The sequence below is a fragment of the Capra hircus genome, unplaced genomic scaffold (genome assembly GCF_001704415.2).
Source record: "Capra hircus breed San Clemente unplaced genomic scaffold, ASM170441v1, whole genome shotgun sequence".
Lineage (NCBI taxonomy): Eukaryota > Metazoa > Chordata > Mammalia > Artiodactyla > Bovidae > Capra > Capra hircus.
Window position 1 is genome coordinate 1 of NW_017214523.1, and position 14623 is coordinate 14623.

At 44.9% G+C, this 14623-nt stretch overlaps 1 pseudogene; it reads left to right on the forward strand.

Annotated features, from left to right (window-relative positions):
- Window positions 1-972: 972 nt before the first annotated feature.
- Window positions 973-1820, forward strand: LOC108635365 (annotated as a pseudogene).
- The last annotated feature ends 12803 nt before the right edge of the window (window positions 1821-14623 follow it).

Below are 14623 nucleotides of genomic sequence, written 5' to 3' on the forward strand. Positions count from 1 at the left end.
ACGTAGACTGGTTCACTGTTGTTATGGTTACTTAACATCAACTTTAGACTTCAAAAGAGCTACCAATATCTTGTGGTTGGATATGTTCACTTAAATGAGCTCTTAAATGATCTCAAGTACATTATCAACTTTAGCCAAAACTATCTCCTATTCATGATTCAGTTGAATCCCAGGCTGATAAATTCATTCTAAATTGAGTCTAGAAAAAGAGGGAATGACTATATAAATAAGACAGAATTAAAATCTTCTCAGGGGAGAGAGAAGGAGTTGGGTCTCTGCATTCCAAAGATAGTAACACATTTTGAATAATCTATCATTTTAAGATGTAATAACATGAAAAATTATTAATGGTGTTCAGTGACCCTAGTCCCTGCCTTTCATGTAGGAGGATCAGGCTGGCTCTGACATACTGGGTCCCTAAAAATTTCCCAATCCAAGGACTGGTGACCAAATATACAACTGTTCTATTCCTTTGGTTTTAGAGTAATCTTGTGAGATAAATAAGAATGGTTACAAAATTTCATGGTGCAAATATGATAGGAAAATAATCAATTTGGTTTAAAGACTTTTTTATGTGACAAGTTGTGACATTTGTGCCTCAGTTGCATATCAACTTGTGGCTTTTTTATAAAAAGTTTAATTTCTGGAATAGATAAAATTCTTTCTCTCCCTCTCAGCAGTAGATTTGAAACAAGTTTGTGTCATTCCATACATGACTACATGGTTATCTATTGTGGTTGAAACAGCAAAATTAAGAAAAAGAAAAAGCATTCAACATGAGTTCAAATCTGTAACCTGAGTCATGGTTTTCACCACACTCCACTTATTTCTGTGTTCAATTTTCCTGCTAAAGCCAAAAAATAAAAAAATAAAAAAAAAGTCTAAACTGACACAATAGTCCATGTTTTCCGGTGATAGCAGGAGTACTCTCCTGATTTAAATCGTCATACTCCAAATCTTCTGTATTTTCAGGGTCAAGAAAGAAGGCATTACCGAGGCATCATCCACGTCATCTAAAATATCATTCACTGACTCCAAGCTACTGACTGCTGATCCAGGCAATCCAGAAAAACAATCCATACTGCCTAGTATAGATAAATCATCTGGGCCCAAGTCCACAAAAAGCCTCTGTACCTTCAAGAGCAAAAAAGTTAGTCAGGCCCTCAAGTCAAAAAAATCCATCCAAATCATCAACTCCAAAAGAGAGTTAGGATCACTCCCCAGAAAAAATTGCATAGAACACGCAGTCCAAAAAGGCACATAGGCGGGCTCATGCCCATAAGCATATCAGGTCAAGTCAGGTCAGTCCATCCTATCCAAACAGGGCCATCACGCCAACTTGGGCCATCAAGTCTACAATGTCTGGCCAAGCCAACCAAAACTTCTCCACCCTATCTAAAGAGTCAAAGCGTCCCTGAGCAATCAAGGTAGCAAAAATGACCAAACTTCAGAGACATCGTAAACTAAAAAGCCCGGCTAGTGAAGATAGTGCAGAAATATTATCTAGGCCTCAACCAGTGAATTTTTGTCAGTGCTACACAGAAAAATGCCTTGTTTGCAGTGCTTCTTCTGAGCTATTCATCACTCATATTTCAGAAAGGAATATGAAGCATGTTCGAGTTCCAGATTTTTCACGTGAACTGAAACACTTTTACAAGTCATTTCACAAGACAGAGCCCAAAGATAATGCACTGTATGGCAACATGAATGACAGCCATTTCATAATATGTAACAGTGATGATGAGAGTGACAAGGAAATGACTATTATGTGCAATATAAAATGCAAGGAAGCCATCTACAAAACCTCCCAAAATATTTAAGGCCTCAGGAAAAAAACAGAAAAGTACCATCTATGTAGAAGAAGCAAACTTCTAACAACTGTTATATTCTCACCATATTTAAGAACCTGGTAGAGGAAAACTCCACTTGAAGTTTTCACTATTGAGATTAGACCTATCCATCTTGAGGCAATTTACTTGAAAAACAGTAAATAAATGTGTGACATAATAACTGATTTTTTTGTAATTATTATTGCATTTTAGAGATATATACCTCTTTTGGAGGTATCTTAGATCTGCTTGGAAAACTCCAGGAGATGATGAGGGACAGGGAAACCTGGCATGCTGCAGACAAGATTTAGTGACTGAACAACAACAACAGTGTAGATCTGGTCACTTGGATGGGCTTCCCAGCTGGTGCAGTGGTAAAGAATCTGCCTGCCAATGCAGGATATGTGGGTTCAATCCTTGGGTCATGAAGATCCTTTGGAGGAGGAAATAGCAACTCACTCCAGTATTCTTGCCTGGGAAATTCCATGGATAGAGGAGCATAAAGTGCTATAGTCCATGGGGTCACAAAGAGTTGGACACAGGCACACACTTGGATGGGAACCGTCAAACACAAACACACAAAATATAGAAAGGTATTGTAAGATGGGTACCCTGGGCTCCTCTTCCCTTGGATTAGCCCTCAATTGAAGTCTCAATCCAACTTTTTTTTTGTAATTTTGACATAGTGTCCTCAGAATTTAAGACTGCCTTTCTGTGGTGCCCAGTGTGTGGTGGAAATGGCTCTGTGTGCTTGGTTCTGGCTGCATTGTGGAAATTCCTGATAGTCATTTCCTTTTTAAAAAGTGTTTACTTGACCATGCAGTTCTTATTTCAGTTCAGTTCAGTTCATTCAGTTCAGTCGCTCATCGTGTCCGACTCTTTGCGACCGCATGAGTCGCAGCACGCCAGGCCTCCCTGTCCATCACCAACTCCCGGAGTTCACTCAGATTCATGTCCATCGACTCAGTGATGCCATCCAGCCATCTCATCCTCTGTCGTCCCCTTCTCCTCATGCCCCCAATCCTTCCCAGCATCAAAGTGTTTTCCAATGAGTCAACTCTTCGCATGAGGTGGCCAAAGTACTGGAGTTTCAGCTTTAGCATCATTCCTTCCAAAGAAATCCCAGGGCTGATCTCCTTCAGAATGGACTGGTTGGATCTCCTTGCAGTCCAAGGGACTCTCAAGAATCTTCTCCAACAACACAGTTCAAAAACATCAATTATTTGGCGCTTAGCCTTCTTCACAGTCCAACTCTCACATCCATATATGACTACTGGAAAAACCATAGCCTTGACTAGTCGGACCTTAGTTGGCAAAGTAATGTCTCTGCTCTTTAATATGCTATCTAGGTTGGTCATAACTTTCCTTCCAAGGAGTAAGCGTCTTTTAATTTCATGGCTGCAATCACCATCTGAAGTGATTTTGGAGCCCCCAAAAATAAAGTCTGACACTGTTTCCACTGTTTCCCCATCTATTTCCCATGAAGTGATGGGACCAGATGCCATGGTCTTCGTTTTCTGAAGGTTGAGCTTTAAGCCAACTTTTTCACTCTCCTCTTTCACTTTCATCAAGAGGATTTTTAGTTCCTCTTCACTTTCTGCCATAAGGGTGGTGTCATCTGCATATCTGAGGTTATTGATATTTCTCCCAGCAATCTTGATTCCAGCTTGTGTTTCTTCCAGTCCAGCGTTTCTCATGGTGTACTCTGCATATACTTTAAATAAGCAGGGTTCTTATTTACAGCATGCTAAAGTCCAGAAGGAGCTTTGTGAATCTAGTTGGGGAACTTGCTTTGACTCAGAACAAGAGTGTAATCAAGAAGTTACTTGAAGATTGACAGATATTTAAAAATATTGTCTCAGCTAGAGACAGATGAGTAACCAGATATACGAAAACACTTGAAGGCAATGGCCTAGAACTGATCATGAAGCAGATCCCAAAATGACAGGCAGTGTCTGAGAGACACTAGCAAGGATATAGATCAAAGATTGTGGGAGAGAGACAGGTCAATAACAGTTAATGCAAGTGAATGATGACTCCTCAAACCATAACCTGATTGTCATGGATGGGCCACGGTTAGTCAACATTCTTGCAGATGTAAACGGGATTCAGAGAGATGGCAGGTTGACTAACTTGCCGCCTTCAGGACCATAGTTTGGCTAAGTGCTGGTGATCTAATAAAAAATTCTCATGGTTTCTTTTTGTTAATATCATTTATTCCTATAGCTTTAAAGTAATCAGGATATGTATGGCTATTTTGTCCTCATAACAAATCTGAAAGAAGAGACAGGCGTCATCTCCCACTGATAAAGGAAATTTGCATATTGGGACTCACAAAATGGAGGCAGCCAGAGTGTCCCACGAGCAAATTGAAACCCCATGTCAGCCCACACTCACAGGAAACACCTCACTGTCTAGGAAACCTAACATACATTAATCACAATCATCCAACTCAACTTTTGCTAGCTTATCTTACCCTAGAAAATAGACCCACTAGCCTTATCAGGAAATCCTTGACCTCTTAGCCAATCATGCCCTATTTCTACATCACCTCTCCTAATGCTCTGTAATACCCATTCTTACTAAAATCCCTCTGGAAGAGTGTTCCGCTGCTTGTGAGGCACTGTGCACCCTAACTCATGGGTTGTTTTCTCTCAAATAAAGGATACTGCATTAATTTATTAAATTGTACTGTTTTTGTCATTTGACAGATTAACAAACTAAGGTCACAAAATGCTGAAATGACCTACCTACGTCTACAGTTAAGCAGGAATTTGATGTGAGGGCCATCTGACTCCAGTAGTCATGTATTAATGTGAGAGTTGGACCATAAAGAAAGCTGAGTGCTGAAGAATTGATGCTTTTGATCTGGTGTTGGAGAAGACTCTTGAGAGTCCTTGGACTGCAAGGAGATCAAACCAGTCAATCCTAAAGGAAATCAACCCTGAATATTCATTAGAAGGCTGATACTGAAGCTGAAGCTCCAGTAGTTTGGCACCTGATGCAAAGAACTGACTCGTTGGAAAAAGACCCTGATGCTGGGAAGATTGAAGGCAGGAAGAGAATGGGATGACAGAGCATGAGATGCTGCATGGCATCACCGACTGATGGACATGAGTTTGAGCAAGCTCCAGAAGTTGGTGACAGACCAGGGAAGCCTGATATGCCGCAGCCCATGGGTCATATAGAGTGGGACACGACTGGGCTATTGAACTGAACTAAAGTGAACTTGGAAAAACTATTAGGACATTGATTGAAGAAACTGACGATGACACAAACAGATGGAATGATATACTGTGCTCATGGAGTTAAAGAATTACTATCATTAAAACGACCACACTTCCTGGGGCAATCTACAGATTCCAATGCAATCGCCATCAAAGTACCAATGGCATTTTTCACAAATCTAGAACAAATACTTGTTCATCTACCTTTGTAAACAAAATGACCTCATGCTGACCTATATACATCCAGGATCCAAAGCTATAAAATAAAAAAATAGGGAATTCCTTGGTGGTCCAGAATCCACTGGTTAACCCTCGTTTCTTTCACTACTGTGGGACAGGATTTGCTCCGTGATTGGGGAATTAAGATCCCACAAACTGTGTGGCGTGGCCATGAAAAACCTTAGCTTTAACCAGACAGACCTTTCTCAGGCAACGTCTCTGCTTTTTAATATGCTGTCTAGGTTGATCATAGCTTTTCTTCCAAGGAGCGAGAGTTTTGAATTTCATGACTGCAGTCAGCTTTTGCAGTGATTTTGGAGTGCAAGAAAATAAAATCTGTCACTGTTTCCATTGTTTCCCCCTCTATTTGCCACGAAGTGATGGGACTGGAAAAGACCCTGATGCTGGCAAAGATTGAAGGCAGGAGAAGGGAATGACTGAGGATGAGATGGTTGAATGGCATCACTGACTCAATTGACATGAGTTTGAGAAAGCTCTGGGAGTTGGTGATGGACAGGGAAGATGGTGCACTGCAGTCCATGGGGTTGTATAGAGTTAGACACAACTGAGTGAAATAAACTGAACTGAACTGATGGGAGCAGATGCTATGATCTTCATTTTTTTTAATGTTTAGTTTTAAGCCAGCTTTTTCACTCTCCTCTTTCACTTTCATCAAGAGGCTCTTAGTTCCTCTTCACTTTCTGCCATAAGGGTGGTGTCATCTGCATATCTGAGGTAACTGATATTCTGCCGGCAATCTTGATTCTGGCTTGTGATTCATCCAGCCCGGCATTTCACATGATGTACTCTGCATAGAAGTTAAATAAGCAGGGTACAATATACAGCCTTGACATACTCCTTTCCCAATTTGGAACCAGTCCATTGTTCCAGGTCTGGTTCTAAACTGTTGTGTCTTGACCTGCATACAGATTTCTCAGGAGGCAAGTATGGTGGTCTGGTATTCCCATCTCTTTCAGAATTTTCCACACTTTATTGTGATCCACACAGTCAAAGCCTTTGGCATAGTCAATACTCTGTTGTATAGTTCTTTGTGTATTCTTGCCACCTCTCTTTACTATCTTCTGCTTCTGTAAGTCCATATAATTTCTGTCCTTTATTGTGCCCATCTTTGCATGAAATGTTCCATTGGTATCTCTGATTTTCTTGAAGAGATTTCTAATCTTTCCCATTCTATTGTTTTCCTCTCTTTCTTTACATTGATCACTCAGAAAGCCTTTCTTACCTCTCCTTGCTCTTCTTTGTGACTCTGCATTCAGAGGGATATATCTTTCCTTTCTCCTTAGCCTGATACTTCTCTTCTTTTATGCTATTTCTAAGGCCTCCTCAGACAACCATTTTGCCTTTTTGCATTTCTTATCCTTGCAGATGGTTTTGATCACAGCCTCCTGTGCAATGTTACGTACCTCCATCCATAGTTCTTCAGGCACTCTGTCTATCAGATCTGATCCCTTGAATCTATTTGTCACTTCCACTGTAAATTTGAAAGGGATTTTCTTTAGGTCATACCTGAATGGTCTAGTGGTTTTCCCCCACTTTCTTCAATTTAAGTCTGAATTTTGGAATAAGAACTTCATCATCTGAGACACAGTCAGCTCCTGGTCTTGATTCTGCTCACTGTAGAGAGCTTCTCGATATTTGGCTGCAAAGAATATAATCAATCTGATTTTGGTATTTGTCAGGCAGGCTGGACGGCTCAGTGAGGTGCATAGCACCAGGGACCTGAGTCATGTTTCCTGTTAGCTGGGAAAAAAAAACAGCATTCCTTGACTAAATTAGGAAGACTTCCCGTACACACCAACCAGAAAGAGACAGGACATGCGGCTCATCCTGCCTAACCAATCATGTAACGCCAGCTACTCCTGTAACTGAGACAAAGAACTGCCTGTATATAAGCTGCCATACTCCTTTGTTCGGGGCTTTCATCAGATTCTGCCGGTGTCGGATGAGACTTGAGCCCTAGCGTGCTAGAAATAAAATTCCCTTCTTGCCTTTGCATTACTGTGGTGGACTTGTTCGCTCTCTCGGTCGGTTCAGAGATACGGGCTCGGTGCATAACATTTGGGGGCTCGTCCAGGATCTCCGGCCTACTGGGGAGGACAACTCTCCTGGTAGAAGGGAATAATCTCGTTAGGAGTTGAGAGCTCTGAGCACCGGTGCTAGCAGAGCAGAGGCCTAGATTAAGCCCGGGGCCCCAGTATCATACTGGGAAGGCATCTAGGTGTAAAGTGAAGAGGCAAGTCCAGCGTAAGGCCGGGTCCCCAGTAGCAAACCAGGAGGGCAGCTGGCACTGAGGACGTCCTGATGGTAAGACACTTGCAAGTAGAGAAGGGGTCTCTAGTGCTATAAAGGAGACTGAAAGTAATATTGAGAGTTGGAATCTGTCTGTTGTGTCGTTTTTGTGACTGTGTGCCGGCACTGTCCGTGTGAGTCTTGTTGTCATTGTCCATGTTCTCTGTACCCATGGGGCAATCTACTTCTACTACGCTGTCTCTGATGACTGACCATTTTTCTGATTTTAAGTCTAGAGCTCACAATCTTTCGTTACTGGTGACTTTCTGTTCCGCCGAGTGGCCCACCTTTGACGTCGGATGGCCACAAGAGGGAACCTTCAATCCCCAAATTATCCGGGCAGTTAAAGAGAGGGTGCTTACCCCTAGTCCTGCTGGGCACCCAGATCAGACTCCCTACATTCTGGTCTGGTAGGATCTAGTGAGAAACCTGCTGGAATGGCATAAACCCTTTGTTCTTGCTCCTTCTAAACCTCCTAAACCTCCCCGTCCCTCTTCCCCGACTCCAACCTCGCTAAACCCACAGGTGTTAGTCATGAAAGCTTCTGAAGAAAAAGAAGAAAAACAGGCCGAAAAACGACCTAAGCCGGTGTTCCAGGAATCTTCTTCTCTGTATCCTAATCTGATTGACCTGGAAACCGAGTTGTTCCCACCCCCGTATGCAGATCCACATCCACCCTTGCTTCCACAGGTTCCACAAGTTTCATCGGGAGAAGCCCAGAGGAGGGCGGAGCCCTCGGCTCCTCCTAGGGAAGGGGGCCCCACCCAGGGAACTCGGGGAAGAGCAAGGGAAATGGCCAGTGCAGCAGAAGAAGAAGGCCCAGAAATTCCCTCCTCCACTGTTCACGCGTTTCCGGTCCGGGCGGGGCCAGCCAGAGAGGGCGGGGAACGGACATATCAGTATTGGCCCTTTTCCACTAGTGATTTGTACAGTTGGAAAACTCAGACTCCCTCTTTCTCTGAAAAACCGCAGGGTCTTATTGATCTTTTAGAATCTATCCTCTTTACTCACAACCCCACTTGGGATGATTGTCAGCAACTGTTACAGGTGTTTTTCACTACAGAGGAGCGCGAGTGAATCCTGTTAAAAGCTCGGAAGAACGTGCCAGGGGTAGAGGGGAGGCCCACAATACAGCCTAACCTCATTGAAGAGGGGTTCCCCTTAGTGTGACCCAACTGGGACTTTGAACGCGCTGAAGGCAGGGAACATCTCCAAGTGTACTGCCAGACCCTTATGGCTGGCGTTAGAGCGGCCGCCAGAAAGCCGACTAATTTGGCCAAGGTAAATTCAGTGAGGCAAGAGCCAAATGAGAGCCCGGCAGCCTTCCTTGAAAGGATAATGGAAGCTTTTAGACAGTATACTCCTATGGACCCACAGGCAGATGAGTCTCGAGCAGCAGTTATGCTAGTATTTGTGAATCAGGCAGCCCCCCGATATTAGGAGAAAGTTACAAAAGATAGAGAGGCTGGGTGAACAGTCCCTGCAAGATCTAGTGAGGGCAGCAGAGAGAGTTTTCAATCATAGAGAGACCCCAGAGGAGAAAGAGGACCACATTAGAAGGGAAGAAAGAGAACTTAGAGCTGAAGAAAACCATAAGAACCAAAAAGAGCTGGCTCAGATATTTTTCGCTGGAGTTGAAAACAAAAATAGGTTCCAAAAATGGAAAAGGCTAGACTCAAAGACTGAGGAAAAACCTGCAAGGCGTAAGCTTGAAAAAAGCCAATGTGCGTTTTGTAAGGAGATTGGACATTGGAAAGATAAATGCCCCAAGAAAAACCTAAAAGAGGGGCCCAAAAACGAGGCTCCCTCTCCAGACAGTCATATCCTCTACGCGGGTGAGGATAGTGACTAGGGGGATCAGGGCTCAACGCCCCTCCCCGAGTCCTGGGTAACTATAAATGTGGAGGGAAACCAGTTGGCTTCATGGTGGATATGGGAGCTCAATACTCAGTCTTAAACCAAAGAGATGGACCCATGTCTAAGAAAAGTAGCTGGGTGCAGGGAGCAACCGGGACTAAGCGATATGGATGGACTACAAAACGGTATGTGAACTTGGGGGCCCACCAAGTGACCCATTCCTTTCTGGTGATACCTGAGTGTCCAGCGCCCTTGCTGGGAAGAGATTTACTGTCTAAAGTAAATGCCCAAATTCATTTCGACCACGGGCAAGTGTCAGTTTTAGATGGAACCGGGCATCCTCTTCAGGTCTTGTCTCTGGCATTAAAGGATGAATACAGACTGTACTTGCCAGAGGCCCCAGCGACAATAAGTGCCGAAGTACAGCCATAGGTTCAGAGATACCCTCAGGCCTGGGCTGAAACAGCAGGAATGGAACTGGCCAAACAGAGGCCCCCTATTATTGTGGAACTGAAAGCCAGTGCCACACCAGTGAGAGTGCGGCAGTATCACGAGTCAAGAGGCTCAGCAAGGAATTACTCCTCACGTACAATGCCTCATAGACGCTGGGGTCTTGAGAAAGTGCCGGTCCCCATGGAACACTCCCCTGCTTCCCGTAAAGAAGCCTGGGGGAACTGATTTTAGACCGGTTCAAGATCTGCGAGAAGTCAACAAACGGGTGAGTGATATTCATCCTACGGTTCCTAACCCTTACACATTGCTAAGCAGCTTGCCACCAAGCTATGTTTGGTATACTGTTTTAGATTTAAAAGATGCCTTTTTCAGTCTGCCTCTTGCCCTTGCAAGCCAAGAGATCTTTGCCTTCGAATGGCAGGAAGACGGTGGTCAGACTCCTGTGCAGCTGACATGGACTCGCTTACCACAGGGTTTCAAAAACTCACCCACGTTGTTTAACGAGGCCTTGGATGAAGACCTCCATGAGTATCGGGTTGAACACCCTACCATTGTTTTATTACAATATGTTGATGACCTTATGCTGGCAGCGACTACAGAAAAAGAGTGCCAGGAGGCAACAGGTGACCTTCTCCAAACCTTTGGGACTTTAGGTTGCAGGGCCAGTGCCAAAAAGGCCCAGATTGCCAAGCAAGAGGTTACATACCTTGGTTATAAGATAAAACAGGGCCAGAGGTGGCTAACACAGGCTATGAAAGAAACCATCCTCCAGATCCCTGAGCCGGCCAACCCTAGACAAGTGAGAGAATTTCTGGGAACTGTGGGACATTGCCGATTATGGATCTTGGGGTTTGCAGAAAAGGCCAGGCCCCTGTATAAAGGGACCAAAGAAAACAAAGATTGGAAATGGACTGAGTCAATGAAAACGGCCTTTCAGGAGCTCAGGCGTGCCTTGCTGGAAGCTCCTGCCCTTGCCCTTCCTGACCCATCTAAGCCTTTCCAATTATTTATAGATGAAAGGCGAGGGATAGGAAAAGGGGTACTAACACAGAAGTGGGGACCTTGGAAGCGTCCCATAGCTTACCTTTCCAAGAAATTGGACCCAGTGGCAGCCAGATGGCCACCTTGCCTCCAAATCATCGCGGCCACCGTGCTCCTAGTCCATGATGCTGATAAACTGACTTATGGACAGAGACTCTTGGTCTACACTCCTCATGCTATAGAGAGAGTTCTGAAACAACCCCCGGGTAAATGGATTTCCAATGCCCGCTTGACACACTACCAGGCCCTGCTACTTGACACCTCACGGATTCATTTTCAAACGCCCTGCACTCTAAACCCAGCTACTCTTTTGCCCAATCCGGAGGGGGATAGCCCCCTCCACGATTGCGATGAGATACTGGCCGGAGTAACGGCAATATGGAAGGACTTAACAGATACGCCACTGGATAACAGTGAGCTAATATGGTTTACAGATGGAAGCAGTTATGTAAAAGATGGACAGAGATGGGCGGGGACTGCAGTGGTAGATGATTCTGGACGGACGATATGGGTGGAGACTCTTTCCCCAGACACCTCAGCACAAAGAGCAGAATTAATTGCCCTGATTCAAGCATTAGAGAGAGCTAAAGAAAAAAGAATAACTATTTTTACTGACAGTCGCTATGCTTTTGGCACGGTACACATCCAGGGCCCGATATATCGGGAACGGGGGTTTTTGACAGCTGAAGGAAAAGAGATTAAAAACTTGCCAGAGATCCGTCGACTTCTGGAGGCTGTGCAGTTGCCTCGGGCTGTGTCAATAGTACATGTACCTGGACATCAAAAAGGGGACAGCCCCATGGCACGAGGAAATCGTGCCGCAGATCTGGCAGCTCAAAAAGCGGCTGATGAAGATTTTATCGCTCCAGTGTTGGCGATCGGACTTCCACCCCCAGGTATGGGAACTTTGCCCCCAACCCCTGAGTATTCATCCACAGACCTTGCCTGGATCCAGGAACGTCCCAACCTCCAAAAAGGAGAGGATGGATGGTACTGAGACTCCGATGGTTACTTGATACTCCCTGCTCAGTTGGGACAGCAACTGTGTGAGCATCTACACTCGTCTACTCATCTGGGAGAGAAAAAGACTCTAATGCTTTTTCAAACTGCATGCCTGTGATTCCCCCCAGCACCAAACAACTGTGAAGAACATAGTACATGCTTGTAAGGCATGTCAACAGATGAGGCCAGGAAAGAGGCAACATGCAGGACTGAGGTATCGGGGAGAAGGGCCAGGGCAGCACTGGGAAATAGATTTCACCGAGGTAAGGCCAGGCAAGTATGGTTACCGGTACTTGTTAGTGTTGGTAGATACCTTCTCAGGGTGGGTAGAAGCTTTTCCTACTAAGGGAGAAACTGCAATGGTAGTGGCTAAAAAGATTTTAGAAGAAATAGTTCCCAGGTTTGGCCTGCCAGTGACTGTTGGCTCTGATAATGGACCTGCTTTTGTGAGCCAAATAGTTCAGAGCCTTGCCCTAGCTCTGGGGACCAAATGGAAATTACATTGTGAATACAGCCCCACAGAGCTCGGGGCAAGTTGAAAGAATGAATCGGACCCTAAAGGAAACTTTAACTAAATTGGCTTTAGAGACTGGTGGGGACTGGGTGACTCTCCTTCCCTTCGCCCTCTTTCGCGCACGTAATACTCCTTATCAGCTTAATCTGACCCCATTTGAAATTCTGTATGGGCGACCTCCCCTGTATGTCCAATATTTGAAGGAAAGAAACTTTCCACCTCCTACTTTGGGACAATTCCAGGAGGCTTTGATGGCTTTGGGCAAAGTGCATTCTCGTGTCTGGAAACTGCTCTGGGAAATACATGAGGGTCAAAACAAGGGGACTATCCCCTCACATAACATCAGCCCCGGAGATTGGGTGTGGGTCAAAAGGCACCACACCAAGGCACTAGAACCTAAATGGAAGGGTCCTTATGTTGTTCTTCTTACCACCCCAACTGTCGTAAAGGTCGACGGTATCGGGCCTTGGGTGCATTGCAACCACGTACGCCCAGCTACTTCAGCAGAGCAGAAAGACGCTAAAAAAAAGGGAAGCGTCTCTGCACCTGTCCAACCCCCTGAGGCTGAAGCTCCGGCGTCGTCGACAGGACCAAGGCAACTCGTCTGGACCATCTTATGGATGACCGTGTTACTCTGCTCCGAAGCTGCCAGCGTGAACCCGCACCGACCCGTCAAAATCACCTGGAAACTGCAAAATGGACTAACACGTGAGATGCTTAACTCCACCACTGCAATACATCCACCAAATACTTGGTGGCCAGACTTATACTTTGACCTTAAGCCGGTGGTAAATGTACCTTGGAAGAGGGGCTACCTCCGGAATCATGCATTCTGGCATGTCCAGGTGCACCCAGGCCACAACTGGACGATCTGTGGGGGGATACAGGGCTCTTACTGTAAATCTTGGGACTGTGTAACTTCTAATGATGGGTCGGAGACTCCAGGGTATAGACAGTGGGATGTAGGAAATCGGGACTTGCTTAACTTCTCATTTGTAGGACCCCGTACCTCTGTACTCCGATTGGGAAAAGGATCATAACTTTGCCCAGGTAAAAATAAGGTTTAACATTGACAAAGCAAAAAAAAGAAGGCCTGGGTCAATGGGATATCATGGGACTTCAGACCAGAAATGACCTGACTACTTATAATGGGATCATTGTTGTGAGTCAAGTTTTAGAACCAGTACGAATGTATAGTATCGGTCCAAACCCCATTGAACAGGTCCATGCAACTCTCTACCCGGCAACCTCCCTACCTACATCCCAGGGACCAACAAAAGACCCAGAGGCGGGCCCCTTGCTAAACTTGGACAAACAGATCCACTATGGAAATTAGTAAAGGCAGCTTATGCTACCTTACATCAAACCCATCCTGAGGCAACTAAATCCTGTTGGTTATGTTACAACTTAATTCCCCCTTATTACGAGGCAGTAGGCCTCAACGCCTCTTACGACCTGGCCAACGGCACCAATCCTCCCCAATGTCGATGGGGAGAACAAAAAGTAGGCCTTACAATGAGAGAGGTATAGGGAAAAGGGTTATGTATGGGCAAGATATTATCAGAGAGGTCCTCCACTGTGTGCGCATGTTGTTGAGCCTACTGATTTGCCCATAGCCAGGTGGCTAATACCAAGGATGGGAGGATGGTGGGTCTTGTTCACACACGGGGCTGACTCCATGCTTACACAGCTCAATCTTTGACCCTAAAAAAGAATTCTGTGTTATGGTGGCTGTGATACCAAAGATACTGTATCGACCAAGAAGAAGCTGTATATGATTTATTGGGCCCACAAATTGACTCTTAATCAACAAGAAAGAGCTTATAAAGTTAAGAGAGAGCCCATTACTGCCATAACCATAGCAACTATGTTCGGTCTGGGAATAGCCGGGTCCGGAACTGGAAGAGCAGCTCTGTCCATGCAAAGTCAAGGATTTTAACTCTTTTAAGAGCGCCCATAGATGAAGACATTACCCGTAATAGAACAACTATTAGTCATTTAGAATCATCTTTAACTTCACTATTGAAAGTGGTCCTGCAAAACAGGAGAGGTTTAGATCTGCTTTTTCTGCAACAAGGAGGACTTTGTGCAGCCTAGGAGAAGAGTGCTGTTTTTATGCTGATCACACCGGAATAGTCAGGGAATCTATGCCAAAGAGAGAAGGATTAGCC